Genomic DNA, 20,440 nt, shown 5'->3' with positions numbered 1-20,440 from the left:
TTCTCATATCATCACCATATCTTCATCACCTGTGCACAAACACCCTTCTGTTGCATTTGATCCTAACATGAGCATTTACTTGTTGTTACTGTGCTTCAGACGTGTGTTATCTGAGCTTGCTTGCAGCACACATTGATTTTAGTCCTTTGCTTTCACTGAGCTTATCGGCACCAAGCGAGCCGTCCAATCAGCCGCAGGCGCACGCCCTCAACTTCCTGGTCTTTACCGACCCATGACAACCGATTGAAGCAAGAGGAGTGCAAATGCCCCTTCTCCTCATCTTGTCTTTGTCTTGTCCTTTTTTGCGATGGCAGACACATTTGTGTTTATTTCCCTCTCACTGTGTTTTCTTTTAATTCGTCACATTTCCTCAGGAATAGCAGATCCAATTAGATAGCTCACCCTCGAAAGGATGGGATCATTATGTGGAGTAACACAGAAATATGTACAACGAATGCACTGAGACCGTGAAAATGAGCGAAGGAGGGCTATAAGCGTTATGAAGATGTCTGTCAGACAACACAGCAGCGGTAACGGCGCTCAGCCTTCAGCGGCAGCACCAGCTGTGCCCGATCCGAATGGGCACTGGCAGGGATCCAGGCCCAGAAGGGTCAGATGAGGACACCAACAGAAGAGAGGGGGGTGGAGTATGTTTGCAGGGCAGGCAGAGCGATGGAGAGAGGGAGAAATGATTGTGCAGAAGGGGGCGGGTGGAGGAGGAGGAGAGAATGAGGGAGCGTTTGGTACGATGAAGGAAACAAAAGGACGGCAAGAAAGGCAAACAAAGCCGTGCGGGAGGGTTAGACCCATGAATTTGTTTGCTGATATACAAAAGCTGCATAGACACAAGTCCTCAAGTCATCGTCTACCTCGAACATGACACGTACGATTGTTTGCATTACATTATATCTTAGTGCAAAGGTACCGAATCCGCTTTTGTGAACACCTTTCTGTGTGCAGGAGAGATTTCTCTTAAAAACTCATTTTCCCTCGTCACCCCAGAGCAGACTAGATCATCGAACACTGACGCAGCTGTTGATAGCGGTTGATAGGGATGCTCTTTCTGGGCCAAAGACAGATTGGGCAGATAGCCAGAGCTTTTTTCTCATCTTCTTCCAGGAAAACAAAGAAGTCCTTTTGTTATAAAAGATGACAGCATTAATCTTTGAGTGCAAATTCAGTTATACGACTTTATGCAACCAGATGCCAGAAATGTGACATTTTGCATTATCCATCATTTGTTTTTTGGTGAGGTCAGGATGCCCTGTCCTAATCTCATCACAATAAAATTCACTTCATTCATTATTAGTTGCGTCTTGGATGAATCTCTCAGGACTGACTCATTCCCGTTTCTATCTACACTTCCCATCATGTCTGCCTGCAGCTTCACTTTCAATCCTCTTAGCTTTGTCTTCCCAGTGCAAGAAACGAGATTCCCAAGACCGGAGCCAAACGAGATCACACAACGTTCAAACCGTGTGAAGTAAACGCCATCAGAGGGGAGATCGCCAGGCCAAGCCGACAGATGCTGAGTAATGCAGAGGGTCTTTCTTTACTGAGTGCCAAAGAAAAAATGAGTAATTAGTAAATTAGTGACCGTGCAGTGCAAGAGCGTTAAGGAGCTTGGCATCCCACTAAGGATTTGGAAAACAGTTGATTAGTTCATTCCTGGCGGCCCTCAGGAGACACTTTGACTCACGTCTCTTAAATAAATGTTTGTATCTTTATCATGAAAATATCTGATTTCTGGCTCTCCGATAAATCCCTGTACATTCGTCCTCTCTTCACCAACACAAGTCCGCCGCTAAACAAATGTAAAATGGGGCATTCAGCACATCGGTGAATAACATCGTAGTCTATTGTCAGTTTATAGGAATTCCATTCATCGGTCCCAAGAGAGCGACACAAAAGGCAGGCTGTAAAAAGCAACACACGAGCGTAATTTATAAAACGCAAAAAGGACCGAATTCAAAGTTTAATAAAAGGAGCAAAGGCATGAAGACGTCCTGGGTTATACCACAGGGTTGAGTTGCAGAGTGGAAGCAGACGGGAAGACCAGGTGACCCGGCAGGTGGGATTGGTCGGTTTGAGGAGCAGAAACTAACTGAAAAAATGCCAGAAAATCAAAACTATGAGAGTCGCATGAACTCTTATTTCAGAAAGGGATTCCTCTGTGTTTAGTTTGGAGATGTTTTGGCTCCATCGTGTTGTTGTTGATGTGTTTGGTAGAACTTTTCTGTTTATGGGGAATCATAAAAGTGGTTGTAACTGTGAACCTTTCATAGATTCTGACAAACTCATTGCTGTTGTCTTCATTTTGTCCTGGTCTAACTCTTTGAAACGGGCATTTTTCCGTCAGTCTGCTCGACGTCCGTCACATTAAAATGCTTTTCAAATGTGAAATCTAAAACTTGAAAAACCAAGCGAGGTGGACGAGTTCTACTCCAGCGTGAGGACGGCCAGCGTCGGACCGTTGCGGTGCCGCCATTTCATGTCAAACGGACTCTGGGGAAGATTAGGAGATACTTTTGTCAGACAGGCTGCGGCTGAATAGATGGAAAGAAAAGGGGAAATTTAGAGAGTTTGAGAAAGAAAGAGGCAGAGCGAATGAAACTGGACGATGAAGAGCCACGGGGAGACCGAGTGAAAGGAAAGGGGTTGAAGAGGGAGGGAGAGGTAAGTGATAGAGAGAAGGCCAAATGTGTCTGGGAAAGTTTTGGAGCTGAGGTGCATTGTGGGAGAGCAGACAGTGTGTCTGGGGGGTCTGAGGTGTGGATTAATGCCAGCGATTGGAGGAGGGCTGCCGCAGTTGTGCGTGAGCAGAATATCAGACGAAGGGAGAAGAGGAGAGAAGATGGAAGGGGTACAGACGCAGAATTTTGGAAAAGGCGGTATTCTCCGCTCGTGTTGCATGAAGGAAAGTGCCAGTAAAGTTGAACAAAGATGTGAAACGGCGCACTTACCGAATCCTAATTTGCATGAATCGAAGCTATTAGCAGTGAAAATGCTTCACCTTGAAGTGTGCGCAGAGCTGCTACAGTCCAGGGCACCGAGACTCGGGCCTGGGTTCATCAGGTGCGTTTCAGGCAGAACCGTAATCCACGATCTATGAAATGGCACCAACTTTCATTTCTGCATGAAAAGCAATTTGAAAGGATTACCAGGACTGCAGCAAACATCTTATGAACTCGACACAGTCAAATTTCATTATAGCTAGATTATTGCAGATCTGCTTTGAGTTGAAAGGGTATATTTGTTTTTGTTCCCTGAAGGAAACTTCATGCTAGTTATCTGTGTGCTGGAGATTGGACTGAAGTTGGTACGTCGAGGCCGCTGAAGGACGGACGGCAGGTCATGAGAGCAGAAACTGGCGAATCGGCCGAGGCTCACTCAGAGGGCAGAAGTGCACAACAAGCCGGTCACTCCTTGTGTTCTTGGCTTGTTTGTTATCCTGTCTGGGCTTTAACGCTGGTCCCAAATGGGTACGTTGGGAAACTGTTTAGGAAATTTAGCAGCTCCGTATGAAGATTTAGCTGCATTTTAAAAAGGGAAAAAGTAGCTGCTGGGTCACACCTTCCCCAACGAAACGATTGCAGCTGACCATGGGAACACGTCTTATTGAATATCCACACTCTGCTTATTTTAAAGCTTCACAGCCTTCTGTGTAACGAACTTACTGAGGTATCAGGTAAAACATAAGCTAGGAACATTTTATCATCTTCGTCTGGTCAGAACTGAAAGTTAAAATGATGTAAAGTTGTGCCATGCTAATACAGGCACATTCACTGAGGCAGTCTTTCTGTGGAAATTAGATTTTCTTTCCCTCCAGCATAACTTTAAATCTATAATCAGTTGCCAGAAAGTATTAATGTGTATAATCTAGTGTAAATCTTCTTTTTTAAAGTATCAATGACTACAAGCTTCACCAGTTTAATGATTTCCCAAAAATTCAACTACAAATGTGAGTGTAGGTGTGACTACATGTATAAGCTCATGGAAGATGTTGTTGAAAATGTCCATAAAGACAGAGCAGAGTACACACCTGTGACTCACATGTGAAGCAGACAACACTGAATAACCTGTACAGAGTAACTGAACAGGCCGTGGGAGAATTTGTAAAGTCTGTAGGGACTTTGATTGGTTGTAACCAGACTAGCGGCGAGGCTTATGGGGGGCTCCTGGCATGTAACTGACCGGGGATAAACTATGGAGACGTTACTGGGCAATGTGCTGATTTGCAATGGCTTCGACTTTAAACGTCCGTGATTTGCTGGATTTGCTGCTAACATCTGAGTGCCAGGTACCTTAACAGGAAGCTGGTTGATAAAAACAGCTACAATTTAACTTCAGTCTTCGTGGTCCTCATGTGGACTTTATATGGTCACATTTTAAGCAGTAGTCAGTTTGAAAAAGTGGGACAACACTTTGCTACGGTGTGTTTTTCAGTCCTGTCTAATGTTAGCTTAGCCATGTATGGCAGGTTAGTACGTGGATGTGAGACTTCCTGGTGACCTCTTCCCTTTAAAAGAGAGTTTTTCCTTCCCACTGTCACCAAGTGCTTGCTCAAAGGGTAGTTTGATTGTTGGGGTTTTCTCTCTATTACTTTAGGCTTTTACAATATAAAGCACCTTGAAACGACAGACTCTTATAAATAAAATGTTTGTTTTTTCTAAAGACAGGAAGTAATTCCTAGTTTCAGAAAAACTAGTGCGAGGTGACTAAACGTTGACCCCTTGTGGCACAAACTAGCGCAGTTTGCAGAAAGTGGAAAAACCATCGATTGAAGGCACAGCACAGAATAACGCTAAAATAGACCAAACTTATTTCAGGGTGAAATCGACGATAGAATCAAATATGTCTGCGGATTGGTGAAGGTTTGGCCGAGTCGAGTGCTTGAGCCTCTGCCCACAAACTGTAATCGGATCCACAGATGCGTTATTTTGGGACAATCTATTTCTTACACTTGAATACCCAGAATTCCTGTGATGTGATGTCAGCATGCAGCACACGGCTGTTTGCCAAAACAGTCAGTCTGTAGCACCAAAGTAAGCTTCAGTGGGAGCTGATACTGTTACAGCTGAATACTTGAAGATTTCTGCATCTACCTGAATTTAATTTGTGTGAAAAAGCCCGAACCTGCAGCCCTGTCAGTTGGGAGTGCGCATTTCAGAACTATCTGATTCAGCTGCTAACCACTCATGATGGACCAGAGTGTGTGCTGTCACCAGCGTTTACAGAGCTGCACCTCTGCACCTGATCGTCCCGAGACTAAAACCAAAGCAGCCCCTGTTCCCGTGTTCGCCCAGTGCCGGCCACTCTCACGGTCTTATTACTGGAGCTGCATGTTATCAAAAGATATCGGTGACAGAGGACATTTTTGCAGTATTATGATACAGTGAAATCTGGAGCTGCTCCCGAGCTGTGAAAGGCAGGCATATGGAGAAATGGTCTGTATCTGTGCCTCGGTAAACCAGAGCCAAGTCCCGAAATGACTCCTTCTTTTCTGTTCGCAGCTGAGGCTAACTAAAGATTGGTATTTGTTTTTGGTGCGGGGAAGCTTTCCAAGAAATGTGTGCGTGCATGTGTGTGTTTCTGTATATGCACGAGTGTGTACGTGCATGCAAGTTAGTCTGCTTCTGGCTGTGTGTGACGCTCTGGGAGACGAGGATACGTGTGTGTGTGCGTCTCCAAGTGTTTGTGTCGGAGTAGTAGGGCATTTTGGGAAGAGGACTGAGTAGTAGCTGTACCTGGACTCTCCTGTCCTGCTTTTTAAATGCAGAGGAAGGAGAAGAGGAGGAAGGAGTGTGCAAGGAAGAGGAGGGGGAAAAAGGGGGAGAGGTTCAGGGGTGACAGGAGGACGGCTTCATGGCTGCATTTTCCTTTCGCTGCTTTTCCACACTCCCCTTTCTCTTTTCTGTTTTGCCTTATTCAGCTGAGCGAGGGAGGGAGTCAGAGAGGAGGAGAGTTTTGCAGATAAAGGCTGAAAAAGAGGGAAATCAAACCTTTTTTTCACTTTAATTTCTTCTTCGTGGGGCTGGGATCTTGGCCGTGTTACAAACAGATGCTGCTTGTCATTTGCTCGTAGTGCAGGGAGGCAGTTTGTAGAATTAACAGGCGCTTACGTATAGTTCTTGTTGCTGCCGCGCTGAAGCAAAATTGTAAAAACACCAAAAAGAAAAACTGGGTTTTCTCTCTCATCGCTCACTTTCTCCCTCCTTCTCTCCCCCTTCACTAGTTTCTCTTTGCCTTTTTTCTTTTGTCTCTCTTTCTTCACCCTCTTCTCGAGCTGCCTTTCAGGGTGCTCGTGCTCCTGTAGTTGCATGTTTGAGCCTTTTTTTGTTCTTCTCGATGGGCCACAGTGGAAATGATTGCCCGTACCTCCTGCCAAAGCACCGTAGGCCCTGCAGAGTAGAGAAAAGAAACATTTGGAAACTAAACGTAAAGGCGAATCGGTAAGTCCTCGTGCTACCAGTGTCCTCGGACCTTTTCTCCCTGTCTTTGCTTTCAGGCTGGTGATGTTGAGCCGTGTGGTTGCACATTTCTCCTGTCGTGTTTACGTTTGCTGTTTGCTGTGGTGAGACGGGCCTAATGCTACCTGTTGGCTCACACTTTGCATGATATTACAAAGTGCTAACGACACGCCACTTCCTCACCTCTCGCTCCTTCACCTCTGTTGACCCCCCTGCCTCCTTTCCTTTCTTACACACACACACCACCTCTGTTGCCGGGTAGACTGGGCGTATAGCACCGCTGGCTTTGGCTGCCGCTGCCGTTGTTCATTGCCGAACAATGCAGGTGGCGGCCTTTTGCTCGTTTTAGTTTGTCTGTGGCACGCACGCGCATGCTGGTGCGGCGGCGTTGGCTGGCAGGGTGCTGCGGCCCCCGCCGACCTCTTTGTTCGGCCAATCTCAAGGTGTCTTTCAGCTCGCTGGCAGAGACCCACTGACATACTTTAAGCAACTTGGCAACAGCTTCAAAGTCAGACATCACATTTAAATTCAGGCCGAAGGAAAAGTTTAAATGTCTGAAAGTTAAAACTCTTGTTTTCTTCTGTTGGTGTTTGTGCTGCAGAACGACAACATTAGACAATGTGTTCGAATGTCCGCGTCATCTTAAAGTGCATCGCTTTTACCTGCAATCACATTTTTATTCTGAATTTGCTGGAAAACATTTGCAAAATTAAAAGCTGCACTTTTTTTTTTTTTTTTTTTTTCCCAGAAATCAAAATTGTAAATATTTTGTCATTTTTGTTTTTGTAATTCCAGCAAATAATAATAAAAATCTGTATTCAGTTATTAAAACAGCATTTCTTAAGAACTTTTGTCTTTAATTGCATTAGTTTGAACTCAGCATAATCCAGAAATTCAAGCTGGCATTGACGGATTTTTTTCAGAGCATTTTTCCTGTTTAGAACATTTTCTGTCAGCAGCCACATGCGTGAATTTTTCCAGCTGAGTGAAGCGACTTCGTCAGAGTGGGACAGAAGCCGGCGTAGCTCCTGCAGGTTCAAGTATCTGCTGTGCTGCAGTGCATTGTGGGCCTGCAGTGAGCCACTGCAGTGTGTGCTGAGGCACAAATAAAGGTTTTGTTTGTTTTTGTGGGAAAATTATTTATAATTATTATTTCAGTTCTTTTTTTTTTTTTTTGCATTAAACACAGCGATTAAACGTCTTGTGTTAAAGGCTAAACTTTGCTCACTCGTGAATCATTTTTGCAGGCTGAAGCTGAATATCGGGCTCAGAGAGTATCACACTTTGGCTACGAGTCGTGTCGAGCTTTTCTTCCTTTCGAGCTGATTCCTGCTGCTCGGGGAAACAGTCGGACTTGTTGCGCACACGCAGACAAACACGTTTGCCATAAGTCTAAAAGATTTCCATAATTAAAGCTGCTCATTTGTTCCGTGTCGCCACGCTGATGGATTCCTGAAGTCATCTGCTCGCAGCCCCAAACCCGTAGATCCGAACTTGTGTTAAGTGACACCACAAGCTTGTATCTACAGGTCTGCGTCTGTGCAGCTCCAACCACCCCAAGCAGGATCAGCGGCCAACGGCGGGGGCTGTGCACGGCTCCCAAACGCTTTAACTGTTTGTGTCACAGACACAGTCCAGGTTGTAGCTGAACTCGAACTTCTTACTCTAAATACATCGAATCAGCGTTTAACTGTGCAAAACTCCTCACATGTCCTCCGAGCTGAAATCTTTGTAGAAGAAGAACTTTGAGAGGGTAACAGTGAGCCAACAAGGAGTCAATTAAAAGCAAAAATGTAATTACAGCTTGTGTGCATTTCAAATGTTAGCTCAGCAGGTTTCTTCAGTCAGCAGTCAATTAGCTGCGGTGTGGCCTTCCTGGTGTTAATGAAGACGACGGCCCAATTAGAGGATGCATACAGATGACAGTTGGTAAAGCTTGTTTTCTCACAAATGGCCATTACTTCTCATATGCTGACAGTTAAAAAAGAGCAGCAGGAAGCATTTTTCATTTCTTATCCCCCCCCCTCCAGAAAAATGTAAAATACTGCTTCAAGAACTGATTTATATTTGATGTTTTTAACCATAAAAATCCCAAATTAGCTCAGAAGAAACCCTTTAAATACCAGACTGTTTCTCTGTGTCTGATTTTACAGAAATATACATTAGTAATTTGAAGAAATGTGTAAATATTTTCCTGTAGTTACATACAGTAATCTTCTTCAGCTGTGTGTAACATCATGGACGATGCATTTTCGAGATTTTTGTCACTGTTGATGTAATCGAGGTCATTTGGACATCTGCAGATGTGACCAGTCAGATTATGGGTTTGTTGGTGTGTGTGTGTGTGTGTGTGTGTGTGTGTGCTGATGGATTCAGGTCTCATGTTGGAGACCTTTAGCAGCTGTGACACTGTTGTGATATACTGTAGTGTCAGGTGTGCAGGAAAGCTCGACGGGCCAAACGCAGCGAGAAGTGCAACATTTCTGACTCCAAGGAGACTTTAAAAATCTGGTCAGCATTTGGGCAGGTGTGTGTGTGTGTGTGTGTGTGTGTGTGTGTGTGTGTGTGTGTGTGTGTGGACAGGGGTTTGGAGAAGCTGTGGAGTATGTGCTTATCTGCTTTGTATATAGAGACCGTATCTAAGATACAGAGTTGCACTGCCGACACAGATGGGATGGAGTGATGTCGCGAACAAATAAGATACGACCGTTCGAGCCCACGAGCAGCTTCCTGTTCCTGCTCCACGTGTTTGTCGCCATTGAGCCCTGTGGGCCAGGTCTGCTTGCTCCCAGGTTGAGGTAGTAGGTTGTATAGTTGAGAATTACACCCCGGGAGATAACTGTACAACCTCCTAGCTTTCCCTGAGGTATGCACGGCACTCTGCACAGCTGGATCAATATAGTCCACTGTTATTGTTTAACGGCGTGCTAAATCGAGACACCACACACTCAACTTGGTCGATAACATGTCCCGACACTTTTTGGCCTGTTAGTGCGTGCGTGTGTGTGTGTGTGTTTGCACATCACGAGTTGGTCTGCGGCTGTTCGGGGTCAGATAAATCTGGACCTTTGTGGAAAATATTTTGAAATGCATCTTTCTGGTTTCGTTGATGTTTCTTTTGGGTTCAATAAACTTATTTTGTCTCGCCAACTATCCAAAAGTCACAAAGTGTTCAGTAGTAAAAACAGAAACATTTTCTTCATTTATTCCCAAAATTGTTGCCAGTAATTTCCCGACATGTTTTGCTTGTGCTGCAGTGTATCGGATGTGAATATCTCTTCCTGTATGTTTTTGCGTACTTCCGACTCAGCTCTGTTTGTGCCAGCTGGCAGCGCAGATCTGTACTGTTTGATGTGCAGGCAGCAGCGTTGGCCTGTGAGATCAGAAACGCTGCATTGTTGCGTGGCCGATGGGACTGACGTGCACCGAAGCGTCACCGGGTTTCCGTTCCGAGGCAACGGCGATGACCTCATTAGTGCTGATGACTGCGAGGAAGGAGGCCGGCTGCTTCGGTCTTGCTGTTTGTGCGCTGATGGATACGAAGGGGACTGGGACGCCACTGTAGCGTCCCAGTCCGCTCGCCATCAGTAACGTCTGCTGTCAGCCTCGACAATTATTGTCACAATATTTCCAATCGGCAGATGCAGATGCTGCTGTCACTCTGTGTGACATGTGAAATATTGTGACAGTCGGGGAGGAACAGGAAATAAACTGATTGAAATGATTACTGCACAGCAACACAGATATTCTCAAGGTTCTGGTTTCTCCAGCGCTGGAGTGGATCTGCAAAGAAATCAAAAGAGGAATATTTGAACTCTAATCCTGAATGCAAAGCGAGCAGCTCTTCCCTCTTCTAACGCTGACGTTTTGCCTCTCCTGCTTTGCTGCTGGCAACACTCCCTCTTCAGCAGCAGTAACATGAGCGCACTGGCCTTCATATGTTATATACTGAAGCCTGGCACTCGTCTACAAGTGCATATGTTTACAGCAGAGGAGCATGAGGCTGCCCCCTGTTGGTTAACCCTGCGAAGGATCCACCTCAGGTTAGACTGCAATAATTTCATTTGTACAAATGCATGTGTGCTTTTACATTCACCATGTGTGCCTACATCTGTGGGCAGTCCCAGGAGAAAGTTTTATTTACGTTTTCCATCTTTTTTTTGCAGAATTTGACACTTTTAAAAATACATTTAAGAAGTCAAGAGTAGATGTGCACCTTTTTAGTTGACCTGTTCTAGTCTAGCCTTAAGTTGGTATCAGGTTTGGTAAAAATAAAATAAAATCAAGATTAAAATCACAAAAACTCAGTTTCTACAGAAGCTTGTATGCTCTGTGAAGTGAAAACAAGATTGATTGTGGGTCCTTGAATCATTTCAAGGCTAAATTTGTGTACAGAGTGTGCTTTGGCACTGTCTTGCTGAAATGAGCAAGACCTTCAGTGACAAAGAAACGCTGCAGATGTATCGCTCCAGACTGTACGTCACTGAGCATGTGCGGTGCCTTCACACGCAAGCCTGCAGTGATGAGCGCATCTGTAATTTCCAAAGATGTTGTAATTAGTGAGACTACAGGGAGTTTTTCAGTAATTCAGTAGTTTTCTGAATCATATTTATTTATTTGTTTTCTATGCATGAGAGATTTGAAACTTGCATTTGTGGAGGTTTCTGAGTGAGCTGTGAGTGCTGCTCATGAGCACGTTCATTATTGGTTTTCAGCATTTTCCTGTGCGTAATGTTATCTCACATCGTTACTGTGTTGCTGAGTAGTTTAGGAACATTTCACACAACGTTTCATGTTTGCATCTGCCTTTGCTGCAGAACGACTCTCGGCCAGCGTTGCTCTGGGTCAGGACGCCATCAGGTTGCTGACATCACACAGAAAAATCTGATTACTGCAAAACGTTTATGCACTGTTTCCAGTTGAACATCGATGATTTTCACAGAAATCCAGTCGGCACAGGTCAGACGTCCTCTTCCTGAACCTTTCTTTTCGCCATCCCCGTTGCCACAGCAACGACCTCCCGACCTCAGCTGCGATGGTCCGATGTGACAGGTGTCAGTCAAGCTCTGCGGCCGGCAGCGCGTCGTGCCCGTCGTCGTGCCCGTCGTCGTGCCCGTCGTCGCCCCACCCGGCGGCCGTGTTTGTTTCGGGCTCTGCAGACCTGCTGCTGCAGGTTTGTTTGCAGCCCTGCTGCTTTGTTGGCGTGCGCGTGGGCTACAGCGTGACAGATCTGGGTCTCTCTTGACGCACCGCTTGGCTGGCCGGGTGCAGATTCCTGGCCGTTACCAGCAGATAATAAATACTTGGAGAGAGCGGGATGGGTAAATCGGTGGCACCTGAGCTGGATGCAAAGTTTCATTAGCCCGGTGGTTTATTATGTTGCCTTTTGCACATTTATCACACGCGTGTGAAGTTTAACCATACTTGTGTTTGAGCCTACACGCCTCAGCGTGCATGCGTGTGCGCCTTTGTCTGCCTGCTGCAGGCTCTCACCATCAAAGCAGGCTAATATTAGCACCTGACAGAAGACTGGCTCTGTGTGGACACAAAGCAGGTGATAAATGAGGATTGCTGCATTGTGTTGTGCGTGTGCACGTACGCGAACGTGTCAACGGGGAGACTGTAAAATATGTAGCATGATTATTTTTCACAAAGGCCGGCTTACAGAGGTGGATCGTGCTGCAGATCCAGATGCTCGGTTTTCTACTGCAGCTGTATTGAGAAGCAGCACGACGGACGGGAGATTAGCCGGGCTGCAGACGCAGGCGGTCGATCGCTCGCAGGAGGAAAGCAAGAGGGCAGTGTGGTCTCGGGGATTTTTCCTTTCTTCCTTTCTTTCCTCTCTCCTTCCAGCCTCTTCAGGCCCCGTCGCTGATTTGAGCCTGCAGCCAGTTGTAGGTCGCTGCTCTCCTTCGTTTCGCTCCATCTGTCCCTCCCCCCATCATCTCTCCTCTTTTTCTCCCTCCCTCCTCCCTCCCTCTCACTCTCTCTCCGTCTCTCTCCATACCAAAGCCTGGGGGAGCCAGTGGAGATTAAATGTAGCCTGTATAAGCCAAAGCACATCATGTAGCAATGTTTCTATGGCCCCTCTCTCTCTCTCTGAGAGGACGGTGTGAAAGAGGCCGGCTGGTGTGAGGCGCAGAATGAGACAGCCGACAGAAAGACGGGAAAAGTGGATTTTTGTTGGTTTTTCTCTGCATGCCAGCAAAAGAGTGGATTTGTTTTCTGTTTGGAAAATGGACAACAGCGAGGTGGGAGAAAAAAAGGACGACTTTCTCCTGCCCCTAACCCCCCCCCGCCCCCACCCTGTCTGATACAGAGGAAAAGTGGGCCTCTGGCTGTAAGCGATTACAGCTGTGAGGCAAATTAATGGATGATCTCTCCCTCTCTCGTTCTCCTTCGATCAGCTCGGGCAGCAGAGAAAGACTGAGGGAGACTCTCTGGGAAGGGAGAGGGAGAGGGAGGTATGCTTTTTCTTTTTCTCCCGTCTTCCCTCCTTTCCACCTCTGCATGTGATTGGAAAGAAAGCGGAGCGAGACAAGAGATCAGCAGGCACGTCGGTTTTTGTCCTTTAACTCGGGTGTGCGTGCACGTCCTCCCCCTTTGTCACCAACCTGCGCCGGGACCTGCAGGTTTGGATACAAAGTAAGTAGCGGCTGTGTGTGTGTGTGTGTGTGTGTGTGTGTGTGTGTGTGTGTGTGTGTGTGTGCGCGCCCCCCCACCCCGCCCCTTTCTCGCCCCTCCTCACGTCGGTGAGGCAGAAGCTGGCATGCTCCACTGGCTGCGAGCGCTGATTCTGAGGCTCAGCTCTCTTTTACCTCCTTCTCTCGCCGCCTCTCTTTCCCTCCTCGCCTACCTTTCTTACCTAACCGTAACTCTTGCATCCTTGCAGTGCTTTGTTTTCCTGGAAACGGTCTCAGCGACTGTCCTGACCGGACTGTGTGTGTGTGTGAGAGAGAGAGAGAGAGCAGCAAAGTGATAGAGGGAGAGGGAATGTGCACATGGTTCATTCCGGCTCAGTCCTACCACCCATCCTCATCTTTCTCGTCTCCGTGCCGCTCGCTATTTATTCCGCCTGAGCTCCAGCAGGACCGGCCTCGGCTTTGTACCGCTCATCGTTTTTTCTTCAAATAAAATGAAAGGAAATCTTTTTCTGAGCGTTACCGGAGCCTTGCTGGCGTGCTGTAAGTTTAAATCTGAGCTTTCTTTCTCTGTCTCCTCTTTCTTCCCCTCCCTGAGCAGGCAGCGAGCTCGGAGAGCAGCGAGCGATTGGGGCATCCTGGATCCAAAGGGGAGGGTGAGTCGATACCAACAAATTCTCTTCCTCTCCGCTCCCCATCTGTTTCCTACGCTTTAGACCACCATGGTAGCACGAAGGAACTGTAGAGCTTTGTCATCAGGCTTGTCTTTTTCCCTGCGCAGCCTCTCGGGAGGATTGGGAAGCTTGTGCTGAGCAGGGATGTGCACTTGTAAGCGCTGAGCGGTCGCCAAACGATTTTTGTTGCACCAGGCAAAAGGCATGTCGGTCGGACGAGCGTGCAAGTCTTCGTGCGAGATGGACTGTGAGATGCTGCGCAAATTTCAATGCTGAAGCCGATGCATCCACGCGGGGCTTTTGTCTTTTGCATCTCCTGCGAGTAACGGTCGATAAAGAACAGAAGCAGACCTTCGCAGATCTTTGGACGTACAGTACGGCAGCAGGCTCTGTACCTGATGGCAGGAGGCATTTTTCAAAGTGCTGTATTGTTCAGCCGAGGTGGGGGAGGGGGAGAGAGATAGTTGAGGGAGGGGGGCTGGCCAGTGTTGTGTCTGGCTGAGGCTTGCACTTGTTGTATGCTCACGAATGCATAGGGGGCTGTGGAGCTTGCAGCTAATGCGTTGGCTCTGAGGCTGTGCGAGGCAGAGCTCGCTCTGTATGCAGGAGACGCTCCGAGTCCTCATTTGACTTATGAGCAAGTCCAGCACACGGAGGTTATTCCTGCGCAGGAATACGAACGATTTCCGAGAGGGTTCAAAGCAGCTGTGCAACGAGGGAGAGGAGTTCGTTCAGGATGCGCGTCTTTCTCCATCCCTGAGACCCTAACTTGTGACGTTGTGCTTTCATGTCCACGGGTTAGGCTCTCGGGAGCTGAGAGAGATGCACAGGCAGCGCTATCTCCCGCACCTTCCTGCCTCCAACAATGGCGACCGAGGGGGGGGGGGCCGTGGCGCAGTGAGCTAAGGCGTTAACCATGTCACACTTCACAGCTTGACTCACACCCCGGCATGATGTTGTTACCTGGAGTTTTCGCTCTTCCCATCTGCCCGCTTTGCCGCCTCGCTTCTTCACGGCACATGAAATCAAATATCTGGGCTTTAGTTGATGGGAGCGTAGCGTCGTGCACGCTTTATTGAAGTCATGTGACAGAGCTGAGGCCGCCTGAGCTAAAGGTGTGCAGAGGGGTGACAGGAAGCGATCATCTTGTCACAGCTGAGGCTCGATTCTCGCAGTGTGGACCACAAGCACCATGTTGGACCGCATAGAAAAGCTTTACGCTAAAGTAGCATGTTGATGAATCTCCGCAGGATTCTGTGTTTGAGTTTTCGTGTCACATGGTCTGAAATAGAGGGCCCACTCAGAGCTGTAATGGCTAATAATACTTACTGTTAGTTACTAATTTTTTAAAAACAGCTTCAGGTGGAGCACTGACGCTAACAATGCTCGCTAAAACCAATACATGTTCCTGCTAAAGCCAATAGGTGTTGCTGAGCAGCTTGTGATGGATGGTGCTATTGCCGTGGCGATGGTCAGTCTCGTCTCGTGCACAGTGATGAGTCTCGCAGCCCTTTTTTCCCGGTTTTCGCAGCAGGCCTGGATACTTGCTCGGCTTCCGTGACTTGAGAGCAGCACAGAGGGATGTCGAGAGCGTGACTATGACAGCTCTGTACATGATGTGCTTGACCTCAGCAAACCCTCGCCAACACTAACGCTTATTCGCGCGTGCCAAAGCAAAGGTGACAACGTGAAAACACTGGCAGGCGGCTAGCAGCCATCGCCAGGGCGTTTCTAAACTGCGATGATACCACCACCGACCGCGATCCATGAATGAACGGTGCAGCTGCTGAGTCGATTCTGATTGGACGACACTTTGTCAACGATAGTAACGAGGATCCTACCTGCTGACTCGGTCGTAGGGGCACGTGGTGGCTCTTTTTGCACGAGCTGCTGGTTAATGGGTGAGATCTGCACATGCACGCCACCCTGCCGGTCGCTCTCGCGATACCTGTTTGCAGCACAGCAGCAGCTCTTCGACTACCTGATTCTTCGATATCTGCCTGAACTCCTACTCCGCCGTGTCGTGGCATTAATGGAGCGTAGCAGGGTATCGATGATAAGTTATCTCCATGGATACTTCCCTTCATGCAGAAAGTTCAGTGCTAGATTTGTGCGTTTCATATTTTAGCAGCAGGGTCGATGCACAGTGGCGACCCCTCATCTTCATTAGTAAATGCTTCAGTGTAACGTTTCCACTTGTGTTTCTCGCATTGACAGTTCTGTGTTGAGCTTCACCCTCTCAGTGCTTTGCCTCCGATCAGAAGAAGCTTTCGTGTTGTTGATGAACCAACGTGGACTGTAGCTTGAACCCTGCTGTCTTATGTAACGCCTCTGTGAGCCCCGTCTCTTCTTCTACATTCTCTCTGCCTCCAAATCGCTTTTGATTCGCTCAGCTCGATGAGCGCACACTAACCTGGAGCAAGTTAGCGCCTAGCCGCTAAGCTCCAAAGGAGCCGCAGGCTTGCGCCGTCCATTGTTCGGCTCCTCTGCACGCTGTCTGTACACTGTGTCCCCAAAGCTGAGCCAGACATGGAGGACAGACACTTACAGTGTGACTGCTGGGCATGTACCAGCTACGATAAGCTGCTCCATCACCCAGATTATGTTAGGATCTTTATGCAAAATGTGTTTCTGTGCTTGCTTTTCCACAGCAGTGGCGGTCTGGAATAACGCGTGCCTTGCAAAGCTGCTGCACCGCACAATCCCAGGGATTTACTCTGGTCTAGTTTTAGTCTTCAGACTTGCAAAATTCAGCCTGGAATGGCAACAGTTGATTGTAATCCTGTTTAATGTGGACGGACTTTGCGTTAAGACGGACCGCTGAAGGCCGACCCTGGTGTGGGTTTGTGAGGACGGTCCGTTGGTTATGCCTAAACCCTCTCGTGAAAATCGAGTCGGCTTATTTCAGAGTAAAAGTGAGAAAGCTCGCTGTGAAAATGCATCGACGTAGGCGACAGACGGCTGGCGGTGAGCCTCTTTGTGGCAGCGGGGATGGTTTCCCTCTGCATCAGCCTCGCTCGCCAATCTGCAGCTTTTTTTCTGCCACTCCCTTCGACACACAGCCGCTCGGCTGCAGGCGGGAGAAGCTCATTCATCAATAACCAGTGTGCTTCCTACACTATCTGTCAACACGTCTGTAATGTGATGTGTGTGTGTGTGTTCCCCACACTGCAGAGGGGATCGCTGCCCCTTCCAAGTCTGTCGGTGAAACAAGATGGCGTCGCAGCTCCACGTGGGTCCTCTCGTGCCGGCCGATGCTCGCTACCCACGCCATCTGAGAGCAGCAGAGGGCATTTTTTTTGCTTTTTTCTAACTGTTGCACACCTGGGGCCGATTTTCTCGCCGCGTAGCTGGAATTGCTGAGGCTCTCCTCGGCTCTGCAGCTTGGCCAAAGATTTAGAATTTGGGGCACGTCCAGAGCTTTCATTGTTTCTCATTTCTGTTCGCCCGGTCTGGGCACCGACTGCCAAACTGTACGCTGTTTTGTCTGCCATCTGGGCGGCTTTGAAATGCGCTGGTGGGATGGACCGGTGCATTTTCAGCATCACTTGTCGTTTGTCTGGGTGTGTTGGTGCGCAAGCCTGTGTGAACGAGCCGCATTACAGCAGCAGATTAACCAGACTACAGACTAACAAACCTCATTAATCTGAGTCGCCCACAGTATGTCAACAATCACACATTAAAAAGCTCCAATAAAGAGCCAGGTAGTGACGAGCGGCAGCCCATCTGTGTCGTCCTGCTGCAGGTCACTTTGCATTTAAAGAAAGGCTGGAAATCCCCCGATGAGTCAGCGTGTAACCCTCCTGTGCATCATCATCGTCTTCGTGTGTTTTTGGTGGTTTTTGTAGGTTTGAAGGAAAACATGCTGAAGCACACGAACCAGAAAGCTGTGCTCATCATTTCTTTTTGTTAACATATTTATTTCAACTGGTCGGGGAGGTGATATCAGAAACATTTGGTGGTGGGCGAGCGATGCATCAGCTGGATCTGGATGAGATCAAGTCTGTGACACAATTTGAGGCTTTTGCTTCTATGAATCAGCCTCTTATTACAACATAACAGTGATTATGAGCTTTGTTTGTAACGGTAAAAATGACTTGTCCTGTGTTTCAGTCTTTCCTCTGAAGCTGGAGTCGATGAAAGTCGTAAAAACTCTTTCTGTTTGAGCGATAATGTGAAAATCTTTTCAGAATGTTATTAAAGCAGAAGCTTTTATTTTGTAAACACTAACAAGTATCAGAACGGACGCACAGTACAGAAGCATTTTATTGATGAAGATAAACTGAACGCTGTAAACACTGAATCGTTTCTTTCTTTTAAAGCAGAAAATCCTGCCGTGGATGTGGATCTGCAGGATCACGTGTGCTCGCCGACCTGGACGAGGCGCCTTCGACTTTCTGTTCAAACTGAACAGGTGTCCTCTGACGTGTTCATGAACGTTCAGAGCTGCGATCCTTCTTTGGCGCTTTACCTTAAATGTGAAATAGAGGGCGTGATTTAAAGCTGAAAACTCTGTCCCAGTGCTGGAGCTGTCTGAGGTGCAATAAACATCCATCTAATTCCTCTCAGTGAGCTGTCTTGGTGTCGTAGCTTCATGCTGCTCTGTTCATCTGTGGTGGCTGTGATGCTTTTGTTGTAGCCTTCACAATGAGCTTCTAGTGGAAACGGAGCGAAGAGCAGAACTTGCATCGTGTGTGAAGTTCCTGTTAGATCATTTAACAAAGCCGGCGCTCGTTATACCGACACGATTCTGAAATATGCTGCATCTCAGATTTAAGCCGAGCTGCAGCTCGACATACTGTAGAGCCTGTTACGACCTGCCCAGCAGTCTCGTGTGACTCAATTCACCAGTTTTTCTCCAAACCCAGTTTTCCGACTGGTTAATGTGCTCCATTAATCCACACACGTGTGTTTTTGGATATTTCCAGATGATCCAGTTGTGCTATTTTTAGACTATTTGTCACAAGTTGTTTTATATTATATTCTGATGTAAACTTGGATTCACCCTCCTGTGTTATCTCGGTGGTGAATCTGGACGCCACGTTTGTTCATATAGAAACTTCAATTTCTTCTGAATAAATATAGAAGTTTTTCCTTCTGATGTGTCCTCTGTGTCTAAATAAAACCTCACTGACTGTCAATTCTTTCAACTCTTACACTTATTAATAGAAGCTCTGTGTGACGTGTGAGATTCGGCCGTCTAACGTGTTTTTATTTCATCTTTGGGAGTATTTTTATACTCTATTAAAGCTGTTTTTGTTTCTGAGTTACGGAGACGTGTTACAGGATCTCCTTAAAAACAATAAATTAAAAAAGACAGCTGACGAGGACGATGTCAGTCTTCTTTCAGCTCTGTCCATATGTCTTTAAATGAGACAGTTTTATATTGTTGTGAAACGCGAGTCTTTTTCTGGACCTACATGAATGTTTGCATGATTTATTAAAAGTGTGCAGATATCAATAAGTGTTACTTTGTTGCTTTTAGAGGAAAATCAGCACATTCTTGGTTGTATTTCACAGGCTGTGCTCGGCTTCGTTGTGTAACAGCTTTTAAATGACTTTGTCTCTCTCTCTCTTGCAGCCTTTTAGACCAGGTCAGGACATGTCGGGGAACAGTTCATGAACATGAGACTCATATAACAACCAGCTGCCCACACGCTGTGTAGACGTCTTTCTTTTATAGCTTATAGTTTGACCAGGACATGCGTGTGATCTGTGACAGTAGGAGCTGCTTTTTAATGCTTCACATGTCTCTGTAATGTAAACATGGAAATAAAGTCTTAATGAAATGTCCTCGTTTTCTGTTCTTTGACTAATGTACCAACATTTTAACATTTATGGGAAATGAAGAATGCTAACACAGATATGCTAGTGTTAGCTAACGTGTCTCTTATTCATATATGAAACTTATTCACTGTGTTGGGCGATTTCTAGTTTTCTGCTTCAAACTTCAGTATAATTGTTGGCATGCAAACACTAGCATGCTGTGCAGTGTTTAAGAGATCAGTGCTAACGTACCCCAGTATCTTTGGTCACATGTCAGCATGGTTAACAGTCCAACACCACACGTGGTGAATTTTTATACACTTTGAAAAAATGTCTAGTCCAGTGTAAGCACATGCAGTATCTTTAAGTGGTACGGCTAAAACTGTGATATATGCAGTGCACTAGGACCTCCAACCTAACAGTAACAATATTCTCAAAAAATATACAATTAAATTTGATACAAAGGTCACAGGAGAATCCTCCACCGGTCCATGCAGCAGTTCATTCTCCCTCATCCTGCCTCCCCATCCTTGCTGATTCACCACATTTCCAAGAAGTACTTTGAACACCCGAGAGTTCTGTCTGGACTTGTTACTTCCACATAGCTGTTGGTTTAATATTGGACGGTGATAACGAGACGGATTATGGACACAGAAAGCTTCTTTTGCAGAAGGATTAGTGAGTGCGAAGATGGTATGAGAGCCTGTACCTTCTCCAGAGTTCATCCTGTGGCTGGTGAAATCAGATCATAGCTATAGCTTCACACACACACACAGGGATGATGCTGTAAATAATAGTGTGTTTTTTGGGAAAATCAAACAATATCAATTTAGAATAAAGGAACATTTTTTTGTGTTCATTGAAATAATCTTTGAATAAAGTGACGCAC

General features: G+C 46.7%; 1 long non-coding RNA gene across 6 annotated transcripts in view; it reads left to right on the top strand.

The window, feature by feature from the left end:
* LOC148106462 (uncharacterized) overlaps positions 1 to 19,577 on the top strand; it is a 138,048-nt gene extending 118,471 nt beyond the window's left edge. The window contains exons 1-3 of one of the 6 annotated variants that reach the window (XR_015719087.1): positions 12,446 to 13,115; positions 13,713 to 13,767; positions 18,111 to 19,577. This is a non-coding gene — a long non-coding RNA (uncharacterized LOC148106462). Of the gene's footprint in view, positions 1 to 12,445; positions 13,116 to 13,712; positions 13,768 to 18,107 lie in introns of those variants that run through there. The other 5 variants (XR_015719083.1, XR_015719081.1, XR_015719079.1 and 2 more) reach the window with 5 other exon arrangements.
* Positions 19,578 to 20,440: the final 863 nt, after the last annotated feature.

Source organism: Neolamprologus brichardi, chromosome 1, assembly GCF_056152115.1.
Source record: "Neolamprologus brichardi isolate AB-2024 chromosome 1, ASM5615211v1, whole genome shotgun sequence".
NCBI classification, from domain to species: domain Eukaryota; kingdom Metazoa; phylum Chordata; class Actinopteri; order Cichliformes; family Cichlidae; genus Neolamprologus; species Neolamprologus brichardi.
Note: the sequence above shows the minus strand (reverse complement) of the source record. Positions and strands in the feature narration are given on the sequence as shown.